The sequence below is a fragment of the Balaenoptera physalus genome (assembly GCF_965194825.1).
Source record: "Balaenoptera physalus genome assembly, chromosome: 14".
In the NCBI taxonomy this organism is placed as follows: domain Eukaryota; kingdom Metazoa; phylum Chordata; class Mammalia; order Artiodactyla; family Balaenopteridae; genus Balaenoptera; species Balaenoptera physalus.
Window position 1 is genome coordinate 75,660,988 of NC_138893.1, and position 17,309 is coordinate 75,678,296.

Genomic DNA, 17,309 nt, shown 5'->3' on the forward strand with positions numbered 1-17,309 from the left:
TTTTGAATTCTGGCTCTCTAATTAATTATGTGACTTCAGGAAAGTAATTTAACTCCTTTAACCTATAAAATAAGGAGTGGTTAGTTCCTTAAAAGTGTAACAGAGTTGATGTGGCTATCAAATAAAACATTTTGTGAATGAATTTAGCAGAGTAGTGAACCACTGTCGGTGATCAATAATCATTAGCTTTCTATAGTACATTAACTGCAAAAAGAAAATCCTTGGATATATTTCTTAGAAGGTATCCTTATTAGGGAGAGAATCATTAAAAATGATAAGTATATGGGGAACGTAAGCAGAGATAAATGTATTTAGGAAAATGATGTCTACACATAAAGTACATTATCTCTTTTCTTTAACTTTTTGTTTTATATTGGAGTATAGTTGATTTACAATGTTGTGATAGTTTCAGGTGTACAGCAAAGTGATTCAGTTATATGTATACACGTATCTATTCTTTTCCAAATTCTTTTCCCATTTAGGTTGTTACATGATATTGAGCAGAGTTCCCTGTGTTATGCAGCAAGTCTTTGTTAGTTATCCATTTTAATATAGCAGTGTGTACATGTGAATCCCAAACCCCCTAACTATCCCTTCCCCCCACTCTTCTCCCCTGGTAACCATAAGTTCAGTTCTCTAAGTCTGTTAGTCTGTTTCTGTTTTGTAAATAAGTACATTTGTATAATTTCTTTTTAGAGTCCACATATAAGTGATATCATAAGATGTTTCTCTGTCTGACTTACTTCACTCAGTATGACAAACTCTAGGTCCATCCATGTTGCTGCAAATTGCATTATTTTATTCTTTTTAATGGCTGACTAATATTCCATTGCATATATGTACCACATCTTCTTTATCCATTCCTCTGTTGATGGACATTTTGCTTGCTCCCATGTCTTGGCTGTTGTAAACAGTGCTGCGATGAACATTCGGGTGCATGTATCCTTTCAGACCACGTTTTTGTCCAGATATATGCCTAGGAGGGGGATTGCAGGATCATACGGCAATTCTATTTTTAGTTTTTTAAGGAACCTCCATACTGTTCTGCATAGTGGCTGTACCAATTTACATTCTCATCAACAGTGGAGGATGGTTCCCTTCTCTCCACGTCCTCTCCAGCATTTATTGTTGGTGGATTTTTTTGATGATTGCCATTTTGACTGGCGTGAGATGATATCTCATTGTAGTTTTGATTTGCATTTCTCTAATAATCAGTAATGTTGAACATCTTTTCATGGGCCTCTTGACCATCTGTATGTCTTCTTTGGAGAAATGTCTATTTAGGTCTTCTGCCCATTTTTTGATTGGGTTGTTTGCTTTGATGATATTAAGCCACATGAGCTTTTGTAAATTTTGGAGACTAATCCCATGTCAGTCACATCATTTACATATATTTTCTCCCAATCTGTGAGTTATCTTTTCATTTTGTTTATGGTTTCCTTTGCTGTGCAAAAGCTTTTGAGTTCAATTAAGTCCCATTTGTATATTTTTGTTGTTATTTCCATTACTCTGAAAGATGGATCAAAAAGATATTGCTGCAATTTATGTCAGAGTGTTCTGCCTATGTTTCCTCTAAGAGTTTTATAGTGTCCGGTCTTACATTTAGGCCTTTAATCCATTTTGAGCTTATTTTTGTGTATGGTGTTAAAGAATATTGTAATTTTGTTTTCATTACATGTAGCTGTCCTGGTTTCCCAGCACCATGTATTGAAGAGACTGTCTTTCCCCCATTGTATAGTCTTGCCTCCTTTGTTGTAGATTAATTGACCATAGGTGCGTGGGTTTATTTCTGGGCTTTCTATCCTGTTCCATTGATCTGTATTTATATTTTTGTGCCAGTACCATACTATTTTGATGACTATAGCTTTGTAGTATAGTCTGAAGTCAGGGAGCCTGATTCCTCCAGCTAAACTTTTCTTTCTCAAGATTGCTTTAGCTATTCAGTGTCTTTTATGCTCCATACAAATTTTAAGATTTTTTGTTCTAGTTCTGTGAAAAATGCCATTGGTAATTTGATAGGGATTGCACTGAATCTGTAGATTGCCTTGGGTAGTATAGTCATTTTTACACTATTGATTTTTCCAATCCAAGAACATGGTATATCTTTCCATCTGTTTGTGTCATCTTCAATTTCTTTCATCAGCATCTTACAGTTTTTGGAGTATAGGTGTTTTGCCTCCTTAGGTAGGTTTATTCCTAGGTATTTTATTCTTTTTGATGCGATGGTAAATGGGATTGTTTCTTGAATTTCTCCTTCCAGTCTTTTGTTGTTAGTGTATAGAAATGCAATAGATTTCTGTGTATTAATCTTGTAACCTGCAACTTTACCAGATTCATTGATGAGCTCTAGTAGTTTTCTGGTAGTGTCTTTAGGATTTTCTATGTATAGTAGCATATCATCTGCAAACAGTGACAGTTTTACTTCTTTTCCAACCTGTATTCCTTTTATTTCTTCTCTGATTGCCATAGCTAGGACTTCCAAAACTATGTTGAATAATAGTGGTGAGAGTAGACATCCTTGTCTTGTTCCTGATCTTACAGGAAATGCTTTCAGTTTTTCACCATTGATGATGTTAGTTGTAGGTTTGTCATATATGATCTTTATTATGTTGAGGAATGTTCCCTCTATGCCTAATTTCTGGAGAGTTTTTATCATAAATGCATGTTGAATTTTGTCGAAAGCTTTTTCTGTATCGAGATGATTATATGGTTTTTATTCTTCAATTTGTTGATAATGGTGTATCACACTGATTGATTTGCAGATATTGAAAAATCCTTGCATCACTGGGGTAAATCCCACTTGATCATGGTGGGATTTTAGCAATTCAGATTGCTAGTATTTTGTTGAGGATTTTTGTGCCTATGTTCATCAGTGATATTGGCCTGCAATTTTCTTTTTTTGTTGTAACTTTGTTTTTGGTGTCAGGGTGATGGTGGCCTGACAGTATGAGTTTGCGAGTTTTCCTTACTCTGCAATTTTGCAGAGTTTGCGAGTTTTCCTTACTCTGAAATTTTTTGGAAGAGTTTCAGAAGGATAGGTGTTAGTTCTTCTCTAAATGTTTGATAGAATTCACCTGTGAAGGCATCAGGTCCTGGAATTTGTTTGTTGGGAGTTTTTTAATCACAGTTTCAATTTCAGTGAATGTGATTGGTCTGTTCATATTTTCTATTTCTTCCAGGTTCAGTCTTGGGAGATTGTACCTTTCTAAGAATTTGTCCATTTCTTCCAGGTCGTCCATTTTATTGGCATAGAGTTGCTTGTAGGAGTCTCTTATGATGCTTTGTATTTCTGTGGTGTCTGTTGTAACTTCTCTTTTTTCGTTTCTAATTTTATTGATTTGAGTCCTCTCCCTTTTTTTCTTGATGAGTTTGGGTACTGGTTTATTATCAATTCTGTTTATCTTTTCAAAGAACCAGCTTTTAGTTTCATTGATCTTTGCTATTGTTTTCCTTGTCTCTATTTCATTTATTTCTGCTCTGGTCTTTATGATTCTTTCCTTCTACTAACTTTAGGTTTTGTTTGTTCTTCTTTCTCTAGTTGCTTTAGGGGTAAAATTATGTTGTTTATTTGAGATATTTCTTGTTTCCTGAGGTAAGATTGTATCTCTGTAAACTTCCCTCTTAGAACTGCTTTTGCTGCATCCCATATGTTTTGGATCATTGTTCTTTCATTTTCATTTGTCTCTAGGTATTTTTTGATTTCCTCTTTGATTTCTTCAGTGATCCATTGGTTGTTTAGTAACATATTGTTTAACCTCCACACATTCCTGTTTTTACAGTTTTTTCTTGTAGTTGACTTCTAATCTCATAGTGTTGTGGTCAGAAAACATGCTTGATATGTTTTCAGTTTTCTTAAATTTACCAAGGCTCGTTTTGTGGCCCAGCAAGTGGTCAGTCATGGAGAATGTTCCATGTGCACTTGAGAAGAAAGTGTATTCTGCTGCTTTTGGATGGCATGCTCTGTAAATATCAATTAAGTCCATCTGCTCTAATGTGTCATTTAAGACCTATGTTTCCTTATTGATTTTCTGTCTGGATGATCTGTCCATTGATGAAAGTGGGATGTTAAAGTCCCCCACTATTATTGTGTTACTGTTGATTTCTCCCTTTATGGCTGTTAATATTTGCCTTATATATTGGGGTGCTTCTATGTTGGGTGCATATATATTTACAATCGTTATATCTTCTTGGATTGATCCCTTTTGATCGTTAGGTAGTGTCCTTTTTTGTCACTTAACACTGTCTTTATTTTAAAGTCTATTTTGTCTGATATGAGTATTGCTACTCCAGCTTTCTTTTGATTTCAATTTGCATGGAATATCTTTTTCCACCCCCTCACTTTGTCTGTATGTGTCCCTAGATCTGAAGTGGGTCTCTTATAGACAGCATTTATATGGGTCTTGTTTTTGTATCCATTAAGCCTGTCTATATCTTTTGGTTGGAACATTTAATCCATATACATTTAAGGTAATTATCGATATGTATGTTCCTATTGCCATTTTCTTAATCGTTCTGGGTTTGTTTTTGTAGGTCTTTTTTCTTCCTTCCTCTTTTGTTCTCTTGTGGTTTGATGACCATCTTTAGTGTGGTGTTTGGGTTGCTTTTTCTTTTTTATGTGTATATCTATTGTAGTTTTGGGATTTACTGTTCCCATGAGGTTTTGATATAGCAGTCTATATAGGTACAAGGTTGTTTTAAGTTGCTGGTCTCTTTCCCGCCTAGAAGAGTTCCTTTAGCATTTGTTGCAAAGCTGGTTGGTGGTGTTGAATTCTCTTAGCTTTTGCTTGTCTGTAAAGCTTTTGATTTCTCCATCAAATCTGAATGAGAGCCTTGCTGGATAGGGTGTTCTTCGTTGTAGTTTCTTCGCTTTCATCACTTTAAATATATCATGCTACGCCCTTCTGACCTGCAGAGTTTCTGCTGAGAAATCAGCTGATAACATTATGGGAGTTCGCTTGTTTGTTATTTGTCATTTTTCCCTTGTTGCTTTTAATATTTATTCTTTGTCTTTAATTTGTTATCGATTTGATTGCTATGCGTCTCAGCGTATGCCTCCTTGCATTTATCCTGCCTGAGATTCTGTGCTTCCTGGACTTGGGTGACTGTTTCCTTTCCCATGTTAGGGAAGTTTCCAGCTATTATCTCTTCAAATATTTTCTCAGGTCCTTTCTCTCTCTCTTCTCCTTCTATGTCCCTGTAATGCACATGTTGGTGTGTTTAATGTTGTCCCAGTGGTCTCTTAGACTGTCTTCATTTCTTTTCATTCTTTTTTCTTTATTCTGTTCTGTGGCAATGATTTCCACCTTTTTGTCTTCTAGGTCACTTATCCGTTCTCTGCCTCAGTTATTCTGCTATTGACTCCTTCTAGTGTATTTTTCATTTCAGTTATTGAATTGTTCATCTCTGTTTGTTCTTTAATTCTTCTAGGTCTTTATTAAACATTTCTTGAATCTTCTCGATATGTGCCTCCATTTCTGAGATCCTGGCTCATCTTCCCTATCATTATTCTGAATTCTTTTTCTGGAAGGTTGCCTATCTCCACTTCACTTAGTTGTTTTTCTGGGGTTTTATCTTCTTCCTTCATCTGGGAGAGAATCCTCTTCTGTTTCATTTTGTCTAACTTTCTGTGATTGTGGTTTTCATTCTGCAGGCTGCAGGATTGTAGCTCTTCTTGCTTCTGTCTGCCCTCTGGTGGATGAGGCTATCTAAGTAGCTTGTGCAAGCTTTCTGATGGGAGGGACTGGTGTTGGGTCTTGTCCCTCTGATGGGCGGGGCCGTGCTCAGTAAAACTTTAATCTGCTTGTCTGCTGATGGGTGGGGCTATGTTCCCTCTCTGTTGGTTGTTTGGCCTGAGGCGACACAACACTGAAGCCTACAGGCTGTTTGGTGGGGCTAATGGTGGCCTCTGGGAGGACTCAGGCCAGTGAGTACTTCCCAGAACTGCTGCTGCCAGTTTCTTTGTCCCCACAGTGAGCCACAGCTGCCCCCCACCTCTGCAGGAGACCCTCCAGTACTAGCAGGTAGATCTGGCCCAGTCTCTTATGGGGTCACTGCTTTTTTCCCCTGGGTGCTGGCATGCACAAGACTTTGTGTGTGCCCTCCAATAGTGGAGTTTCTGTTTTCCCCAGTCCTGTAGAAATCCTGCAATCAAGTCCCGCTGGCCTTCAAAGCCAGAATCGCTGGGGACTCCTCCTCCCATTGCTGGGCTGGCAGCCTAGCAAGCCTGGCGTGGGGCTCAGAACTTTCACTCCAGTGGGAGAACTTCTGTGGTATAATTGTTTTCCAGTCTGTGGGTCACCCACCTGGAGGGTATGGGATTTGATTTTGTCCTGATTGTGCCCCTCCAACTGTCTTGTCATGGCTTCTCCTTTGTCTTTGGATGTAGGGTATCTTTTTTGGTAGGTTCCAGTGTTTTGGTTGATAGTTGTTCAGTAGTTAGTTGTGATTTCAGTGTTCTTGTAAGAAGGAATGAATGTACATCCTTCTACTCCACCATCTTGAGCTCCACCAAAGCACATTATCTTAATCCAGTGTAAAAGGAAATGAATTTCCATCCTTTCTTTAAAATAATAATTCATTCAGAAACTTGGAATAGTAGTAACAACAAAATACATGGAACTAGGAAGCTTGAATAAATCCTAGACCCTCTCTGAGCCTCAACTTCCTTATCTGTAAAGTATCTAACTCACTGTTGGCTTGAATGGGAAGTGAAGATATCAAATACTAGGTGACAGTTAAGTGCAAACCATAGAGTACTATACAATACAGGGCATCATTCAGTTAATCCATCAGCATGAATTTAGTAACTGCCTCCTACGAGTTTTATTCTGGACTTAGTTCTGTCAAGCATTCCAGGAAAATGCTACTAGGATCGAGTTTCTGTAATTTCAACATACATTGGGAGGTATGATTAAGAGAAAGTTAAATAAAAGTGTATTATCTGGTGTTTATAAACCCAGCTATTATTACTTTGAACAAACAGTTATTATAAATAAGAAAAATAAATATTGTATTTTCCCTTCCCTTATCCCTTTTTCAATGCTCTTCCTTTCTTTATAGTGATCTGAGTTTCTGGCTTATATCATTTCTTTCTGAAAAAACTTCTTTGAACATTTCTTTTAAGACAGGTCTGTTGGCAACAGATCCTCCCAATTTTATTTTTTTGTCTGAGACAGTGTATTTCCTTCACATTTGAATGACAGTTTTGCAATGTATAGAATTCTATGTTGGTAGGGTTTTTTTCTCAATACTTTAAACATTTCACTTCACTTTTCTCTTCTGTGCATGGTTTCTAGGGAGAATTCAGATGTAATTCTTACCTTGTTACTCTATAGGTAAAGTGTTTTTATCCTCTGGCTCTTTCAAGATTTTTTGTTTACCTTTGATTTTCTGAAGTTTCAATATATATCAGTGTGGTTTTGGGTTTTTTTTTTTTTAACATCTTTATTGGAATAAAATTGCTTTACAATGCTGTGTTAGTTTCTGCTTTCTAACAAAGTGAATCAGCTATACATACACATATATCCCCATATCTCTTCCCTCTTGCGTCTCCGTCCCTCCCATCCTCCCTAACCCATCCCTTCAGGTGGTCACAAAGCACGGAGCTGATCTCCCTGTGCTATGCAGCTGCTTCCCACTAGCTATCTGTGTTATATTTGGTAATATATATAAGTCCATGCCACTCTCTCATTTCGTCCCAGATTACCCTTCCCCCTCCCCATGTCCTCAAGTCCATTGTCTAGTAGGTCTGTGTCTTTATTACTGTCCTGCCTCTAGGTTCTTCATAACCATTTTTTTTTAATTCCATATATATGTGTTAGCATACGGTATTTTTCTCTTTCTGACTTCACTCTGTATGACATACTCTAGGTCCATCCACCTCACTACAAATAACTCTATTTCATTTCTTTTATGGCTGAATAATATTCCATTGTATATATGTGCCACATCTTCTTTATCCATTCATCTGTCAATGGACACTTAGGTTGCTTCCATGTCCTGGCTATTGTAAAGAGAGGTGCAATGAACATTGTGGTACATGACTCTTTTTGAATTATGGTTTTCTCAGGGTATATGCCCAGTAGTGGAATTTCTGGGTCGTATGGTAGTTCTATTTTTAGTTTTTCTAAGGAACCTCCATACTGTTATCCATAGTGGCTGTATCAATTTACATTCCCACCAACGTGCAAGAGGGTTCCCTTTTCTTCACACCCTCTCCAGCATTTATTGTTTAGATTTTTGGATGATGGCGATTCTGACTGGTGTGAGGGGATACCTCATTGTAGTTATGATTTGCATTTCTCTAATGATTAATAATGTTGAGCATCCCTTCATATGTTTGTTGGCAATCTGCATATTGTCTTTGGAGAAATGTCTCTTTCGGTCTTCTGCCCATTTTTGGATTGGGTTGTTTGTTTTTCTGATATTGACCTTCATGAGCTGCTTGTAAATCTTGGAGATTAATCCTTTGTCAGTTGCTTCATTTGCAAATATTTTCTCCCATTCTGAGGGTTGTCTTTTCATCTTGTTTATGCTTTCCTTTGCTGTGCAAAAGCTTTTAAGTTTCATTAGGCCCCATTTGTTTATCTTTGTTTTAATTTTCATTTCTCCAGGAGATGGGTCAGAAAGTATCTTGCTGTGATTTATGTCATAGAGTGTTCTGCCTATGTTTTCCTCTAAGAGTTTGGTAGTGTCTGGTCTTACCTTTAGGTCTTTAATCCATCTTGAGTTTATTTTTGTGTAGGGTGTTAGCGAGTGTTCTAATTTCATTCTTTTACAGGTAGCTGTCCAGTTTTCCCAGCACCACTTATTGAAGAGGCTGTCTTTTCTCCATTGTATATTCTTGCCTCCATTATCAAAAATAAGGTGATCATATGTGCGTGGGTTTATCTCTGGGCTTGCTGTCCTGTGACATTGATCTATATTTGTTTTTGTGCCAGTACCATACTGTCTTAATTACTGTAGCTTTGTAGTATAGTCTGAAGTCAGGGTGCCTGATTGTTCCAGCTCCATTTTTCGTTCTCAAGATTGCTTTGGCTATTCGGGGTCTTTTGTGTTTCCATTCAAGCTGTGCAATTTTTTTTTGTTTTAGTTCTATGAAAAATGCCAGTGGTAGTTTGATAGGGATTGCATTGAATCTGAAGATTGCTTTGGGTACTAGAGTCATTTTCACAATGTTGATTCTTCCAATCCAAGAACATGGTATATCTCTCCATCTGTTGGTATCTTGTTTAATTTCTTTCACCAGCATCTTATAGTTTTCTGCATACAGGTCTTTTGTCTCCTTAGGTAGGTTTATTCCTAGATATTTTATTCTTTTTGTTGCAGTGGTAAATGGGAGTGTTTCCTTAATTTCTCTTTCAGATTTTTCATCATTAATGTACAGTAATGCAAGAGGTCTCTGCATTAATTTTGTATCCTGCTACTTTACCAAATTCATTGATTAGCTCTAGCAGTTTTCTGGTAGCATCTTTAAGATTCTCTGTGTATAGTATCATGTCATCTGCAAACAATGACACCTTTATTTCTTCTTTTCCGATTTGGATTCCTTTTATTTCTTTTTCTTCTCTGATTGCTGTGGCTAAAACTTCCAAAACTATGTTGAATAATAGTGGTGAGAGTGGGCAACCTTGTCTTGTTCCTGATCCTAGTGGAAATGGTTTCAGCTTTTCACCATTGAGAATGATGTTGGCTGTGTGTTTGTCATATATGGCCTTTATTATGTTGAGGTAAGTTACTTCTGTGCCTACTTTCTAGAGGGTTTTTGTCAGAAATGGGTGTTGAATTTTGTCGAAAGCTTTTTCTGTATCTGTTGAGATGATCATATGGTTTTTATTCTTCAGTTTGTTAATATGGTGTATCACATTGATTGATTTGTGTATATTGAAGGATCCTTGCATTCCTGGGATAAACCCCACTTAATCATGGTGTATGATCCTTTTAATGTGCTGTTGGATTCTGTTTGCTAGTATTTTGTTGAGGATTTTTGCATCTATGTTCATCAGTGATATTGGCCTGTAGTTTTCTTTATTTCTGACGGCTTTGTCTGGTTTTGGTGTCAGGGTGATGGTGGACTCGTAGAATTAGTTTCGGAGTGTTCCTCCCTCTGCTATGTTTTGGAAGAGTTTGAGAAGGATAAGTATTACCTCTTATGTAAATATTTGATAGAATTTGCTCGGAAGCCATTTGGTCCTGGGCTTTTGTTTGTTGGAAGATTTTTAATTACTGTTTCAATTTCAGGGCATGTGGTTGGTCTGTTTATATTTTCTATTTCTTCCTGGTTCAGTCTTGGAAGGTTGTGCTTTTATAAGAATTTGTCCGTTTCTTCCAGTTTGTCCATTTTATTGGCATATTGTTGCTTGTAGTAATCACTCCTGATCCTTTGCATTTCTGCAGTGTCAGTTGTTACTTCTCATTTTTCATTTCTAATTTTATTGACTTGAGTCTTCTCCCTTTTTTTCTTGATGAGTCTGGCTAGTGGTTTATCAATTTTGTTTATCTTCTCAAAGAACCAGCTTTTAGTTTTATTGATCTTTGCTATTCTTTCCTTCATTTCATTTTCATTCATTTCTCATCTGATCTTTATGATTTCTGCTAACTTTTGGGTGTTTTTGTTCTTCTTTCTCTAATTGCTTTAGGTGTAAGGTTAGGTTGTTTGAGATGTTTCTTGTTTCTTATGGTAGGATTGTATTGCTATAAACTTCCTTCTTAGAACTGCTTTTGCTGCATCCCATAGGTTTTGGGTTATCATGTTTTCATTGTTATTTGTTTCTATGTACGTTTTTATTTCCTCTTTGATTTCATCAGTGATCTCTTGGTTATTAAGTAGTGTGCGGTTTAGCCTCCATATGTTTGTAGTTTTTACAGATTTGTTCCTGTAATTGATATGTAGTCTTATAGCATTGTGGTTGGAAGAGATACTTGATATGATTTCAATTTTCTTAAATTTATCAAGGCTTGATTTGTGACCCAATATATGATCTAGCCTGGGGAATGTTCCATGAGCACTTGAGAAGGAAGTTTATTCTGTTGTTTTTGGATGGAATATCCTATAAATATCAATTAAGTCCACCTTGTTTAATGTATTATTTAAAGCTTGTGTTTCTTTATTTATCTTCATTTTGGGTGATCTGTCTATTGGTGAAAATGGGGTGTTAAAGTCCCCTACTATGACTTGTTACTGTCGATTTCCCCTTTTATGGCTGTTAGCATTTTCCTTATGTATTGAGGTGCTTCTGTGTTGGGTGCATAAATATTTACAATTGTTATATCTTCTTCTTGGATTGATCCCTTGATCATTCTGTAGTGTCCTTCTTTGTCTCTTGTAATAGTCTTTATTTTAAAGTCTATTTTGTCTGATAGGAGAATTGCTATTCCAGCTTTCTTTTGATTTCCATTTGCATGGAATATCTTTTTCTATCCCCTCACTTTCAGTCTGTATGTGTCCCTAGGTCTGAAGTGGGTATCTTGCAGACAGCATATATATGGGTCTTATTTTTGTATCCATTCAGCCAGTCTATATCTTTTGGTTGGAGCATTTAATGCAGTTACATTTAAGGTAATTATCGACATGTATGTTCCTACTACCATTTTCTTAATTGTTTTGGGTTTGTTATTGTAGGTCTTTTCCTTCTCTTGTGTTTCCTGCCTAGAGAAGTCCCTTTAGCGTTTGTTGTAAAACTGCTTTGGTGGTGCTGAATTCCCTTAGCTCTTTCTTCTCTCTTAATGTTTTTAATTTCTCCGTCAAATCTGAATGAGATCCTTGCTGGGTGGAGTAATCTTGGTTGTAGGTTTTTCCCTTTCATCAGTTTAAATATGTCCTGCCACTCCCTTCTGGCTTGCAGAGTTTCTGCTGAAAGATCAGCTGTTAACCTTATGGAGATTCCCTTGTATGTTATTTGTTGTTTTTCCCTTACTGCTTTTAATATTTTTTCTTTGTATTTGATTTTTGATTGTTTGACTAACATGTGTCTTGTTGTGTTTCTCCTTGGATTTATCCTGTATGGGACTCTCTGCTCTTCTTGGACTTGATGAACTATTTCCTTTCCCACATTATGGACGTTTTCCACTATAATCCCTTCAAATATTTTCTCAGTCCCTTTTTCTCTTCTTCTTCTTCTGGGACCCCTGTAATTCAAATGTTCGTGTATTTAATATTGTCCCAGAGGTCTCTGAGACTGTCCTCAATTCTTTTCATTCTTTTTTCTTTATTCTGCTCTGCAGTAGTTATTTCCACTATATTATGTTTTGGGTCACTTATCCGTTTTTCTGCCTCAGTTATTCTGCTATTGATTCCTTCTAGAGAATTTTTAATTTCATTTATTGTGTTGTTCATCATTGTTTGTTTGCTCTTTAGTTCTTCTAAGTCCTTGTAAAGGTTTCTTGTATTTTCTCCATTCTATTTACAAGATTTTGGATCATCTTTCCTATCATTACTCTGATTTCTTTTTCAGGTAGACTGCCTATTTCCTCTTCATTTGTTTGGTCTGGTGGTTTTTTACCTTGCTCATTCATCTGCTGTGTGTTTCTCTGTCATCTCATTTTGCTTAACTTACTGTGTTTGGAGTCTCCTTTTCTCAGGTTGCAGGTCCATAGTTCCCTTTGTATTTGGTGTCTGTCCCAAGTGGCTAAGTTTGGTTCAGTGGGTTGTGTAGGCTTCCTGGTGGAGGAGGCTAGTGCCTGTGTTCTGGTGGATGAGGCTGGATCTTGTCTTTCTGGTGGACAGGTCCATGTCGGGTGGTGTTTTAGGGTGTCTTTGACCTTCTTATGATTTTAGGCAGCCTTTCTGCTAGTGCGTGGGTTTGTGTTCCTGTCTTGCTAGTTGTTTGGCATAGGGTGTCCAGCACTGTAGCTTGCTGGTTGTTGAGTGGAGCTGGGTCTTGGTGTTGAGATGGAGATCTCTGGGAGATTTTTGCCATTTGATATTACATGGAGCTGGGAGGTCTCTGGTGGCCCAATGTCCTGAACTCGGCTCTCCCACCTCAAAGGCACAGGCCTGACACCCAGCCAGAGCACCAAGACCCTGTCATTCACACAGCTCAGAATTAAAGGGAGAAAAAAAAAGAAAGTAAGAAAGAAAAAATAAGAAGAAAATAAAATATAATAAAATAAAGTTACTAAAATAAAAAGTAATTACTAAAAATAAAAAAATTTAAAAGTAACCAAAAAAAAGAAAGAAAGAAAGAAGAGAGCAACCAAACCAAAAAACAAATCCAGCAACGATAACAAGCGCTGAAAACTATACTAAAACAAACAAACAAGCAAAAGAAAACCTGGCAGAGAGAACCCTAGGACAAATGGTAAAAGCAAAGCTATACAGACAAAATCAAACACAGAAGCATACACATACACACTCACAAAAAGAGAAAAAGGAAATATATGTATGTATATCATTGCTCCCAAAGTCCACCGCCTAAATTTGGGATGATTCATTGTGTATTTAGGTGTTCTACAGATGCAGGGTACATCAAGTTGATTTTGGAGATTTAATCTGCTGCTCCTGAGGCTGCTGGGAGAGATTTCCCTTTCTCTTCTTTGCAGAGCTCCTGGGGTTCAGCTTTGGATTTGGCCCTGCCTCTGCATGTAGGTTGCCTGAGGGCGTCTTTTCTTCGCTTAGACAGGAGGGGGTTAAAGGAGCAGCTGATTTGGGGGCTCTGGCTCACTCAGGCTGGGGAGAGGGAGGGGTATGGAATGCGGGGTGAGCCTGCAGCGGCAGAGGGTGGCATGACATTGCACCAGCCTGAGGCGCGCTGTGTTCTCCTGGGGAAGTTCTCCCTGGATCACGGGACCCTGGCAGTGGCGGGCTGCACAGGCTCCCGGGAGGGGAGGTGTGGATAGTGTCCTGTATTTGCACACAGGCTCCTTGTTGGCTGTAGCAGCAGCCTTAGCATCTCATGCCCATCTCTGGTGTCTGCACTGATAGCCGCACCTCGCGCCTGTCTCTGGAGCTCGTTTAGGCAGTGCTCTCAATCCCCTCTCCTCGCGCACCCCAAAACAATTGTCTCTTGCCTCTTAGGCAGTTCCAGACATTTTCCTGGACTCCCTTCCAGCTAGCTGTGGCGCACTAGCCCCCTTAAGGCTGTGTTCACACAGCCAACCCCAGTCCTCTCTCTGAGATCTGACCTCTGAATCGAGAGCCTCAGCTCCCAGCCCCCACCTGCCCTGGCGGGTGAGCAGAGAAGCCTCTCAGGCTGGTGAGTGCTCGTCGCCACCGATCCTCTGTGTGGAAATCTCTCCGCTTTGCCCTCTGCGTCCCTGTTGCTGCACTGTCCTCCGTGGCTCCGAAGCTTCCCCCCGCCAACCCCTGTCTCCGCCAGTGAAGGGGCTTCCTAGTGTGTGGAAACTTTTCCTCCTTCACAGCTCCCTCCCACTGGTGCAGATCCTATCCCTATTCTTTTGTCTCTGTTTTTTCGTTTTTCTTTTGCCTTACCCTTTTACGTGTGGAGTTTCTTGCCTTTTGGGAAGTCTGAGGTCTTCTGCCAGCATTCAGTAGGTGTTCTGTAGGACCTGTTCCACATGTAGATGTATTTCTGATGTATTTGTGGGGAGGAAGGTAATCTCCACATCTTACTCTTCTGCCATCTTGAAGGTGTCCCATGGGGGGTTTTGTTTTATTTTGTTTTGTTGCGTTTATCATGCTTGGCGTTCCTGACCTTACTGGATCTGTGGTTTGATGACTGATGATAATTTGTGGGAATTCGCAGTCGTTGTTGCTTCAGTTATTGCTTTGGTACCTTTCTGTTTCCATCTGATCTCATTATGCATGTTATGCTTCTTGTAGTTGTCACATAGTCCATTGATGTTCTATTCTTCTTTTCTTTTTTAATCATTTTTCTCTTTGCTTTTTCAGTTTTGGAAATTTCTATTGCCATATTTTCAGGCTCAGGAATTCTTTCCCCAAACATGCCCAATCCACTAATGAGCCCCCAAAAGTCATTCTTCATTTCTGCTACAGTATTTTTTATCTCTAGCATTTAATTTTTATTGTTTCTTAGAATTTCCATATCTTAGCCTATATTATCCTACTCTTCTGCATGTTATCTTTTTTTTCAATTAGAGCCTTTAGTAGATAAGTCACAATTGTTTTAAATCCTGGCCCAACTCTAGTTCTAATACTTGTTCAGTCTCTTCAAACAGTGTTTTGTTTTATTTAGAATTTTTGGTAGGCCTTGTAATTTTTAGTTGAAATTCAGACATAATGTAATGGATGAAAGCAACTCCAGTAATTAGGCCTGTAATGGTTTGGAGGTAAGATGTGTGTGTGGCGGGGGAGGGAGTATTCTCTAGTCCTGTGATTAGATCTTAATCTTTTGGTGAGAGTGTACCCCTGGACTGTGAGTTTTACTGGTGTTTCTCAGGTTTTTTTTTTCCATATTAGGTAGGAGAGGATGGCTAGAAGGGGCTGGAGTTGGGTATTTCCCTTCCCCCAGGTAGGCTAGTCTCTAATAAAACCCAAGAAGGATAGGCTCTGGTAAAATAGATTCTCTTGAGGACAGGCCTTATTAGGAAGAACAGAATATTCTAGCATACTTCAAGATGGTTCCTTTCCTCCTCCATCTGCCAGAAGCATGAGGGGATTTTTCTCTGATAGTCACTGGAGCAGTGGCCCCAACCTTTTTGGCACCAGGGACTGGTTTCATGGAAGACAGTTTTTCCACAGACCAGGGTGGAGTGGACGGTTCAGGCAGTCACACGAGCGATGGGGAGCAGCAGATGGAGCGTCGCTCACTCACCCACCACTCATCTCCTGCTGTGTGGCCCAGATCTTAACAGGCCATGGACCAGTACCAGCCCAGAGGTCGGGGACCCCTGCACTGGAGGACCTGGTAGAGCTCATGGAGGTGAAACTCACAAAACTGTGGGGGGACTCCAATGACTAGGTCCCCTGGAGTTTTTAATACTAAGACTTACTTGTTCATACTAATCCTCTAGCAGTTTATCAATTACAGTTTAGATTTTCCTACCCTGGCATTGGTTACTGCAGAGGTTTCTACTTGTGGGTTTCTGCTCGAGTAAGTTGTGATTCTCTGTATCTGTTTGTCTTTCTCTCCAGTTTTGGAAGCAGTGGTTTGCCCCATGACCTTGCTTCTCTGATAGATAAGAAATCTTGTTGATTTTTCAGTCTGTTCAGTGTTTGACGTGTTATTAGGATAGAGTGGTAACTTCTAATCTTTTTAAATGCTGAATTAGAAACAAAGTCTCAGATTAGAGGATTTTAAATTTTAAAAAATACTTTGAATATATGAGAAACAAAGGTTATGACACATACGTGAAATAAAACTAGATTATTGATAGAATCTTCAACAGTGTTTTATACCAGAAGAAAATAAAGTAATATCTTTAAGATATGTGAGAATAAAGGTATAACCAAAGATTGGCTTTCTATTATAAAGGGAAAAAGATAAAAACTGGTATCTTATACATATGAAAGAACAAATCTCACTGGAAAGGTGTATATATATATATATATATATATATATATATATATATTAAAGGTAGGGGATTAATCACAAAGTTAGTATGAGTTAAAAGGCAAAAGTAGTAAAAAATAATTGATTACAATAATTAATTAAGGGGTAAATTAGATAAAACATGTAAAATGTGACATTAAAAACATAAAATACTGGGGAGATGAGTGTAATAATGTTGAGCTTTACAATGGGATCAAACTTAGGTTATTATCAACTTAAAATAGACTGCTATAGATATAAGTTTTAATATGTAGGCCTCATGGTAACCACAAAGCCAAAACCTATAGTAAATATGCAAAAGAGATAGGAATGTAAGCATACTAGTAAAGAAAGTCATCAAATCATGAAGAGAGCAAGAGAGGAACAGAGAGGAAATATAAAAATAGCCAGAAAACAATTAACAAAATGGCAATGAGCACATACTTATCAATGATTAATTTAAACATAAATGGACTAAATTCTCCAATCAAAAGACAGAGAGTGGCTACATTGATTTAAAGAAAAAAGACCCATCTATATCTTGCCTAGAGGAGACTCACTTCACACGTAAGGACACACACAAACAGAAATTGAAGTAATGGAAAGAGATATTTCATGTAAATGGACACCAAAAGAAATCTGGAGTGTGTGTGTGTGTGTGTATATATATATATATATATATATATATATACACACACACACACACAGACATATATGTATGTATCACACAAAATAAACTTTAAAGCAAAGATTATGATAAGAGACAAGGGCACTACATAATGATAAAGGGGTCAATTCAACAAGAAAGTGTAATGTTTGTAAGTATTTATACACTCAACATAGGAGCACCTAAATATATAA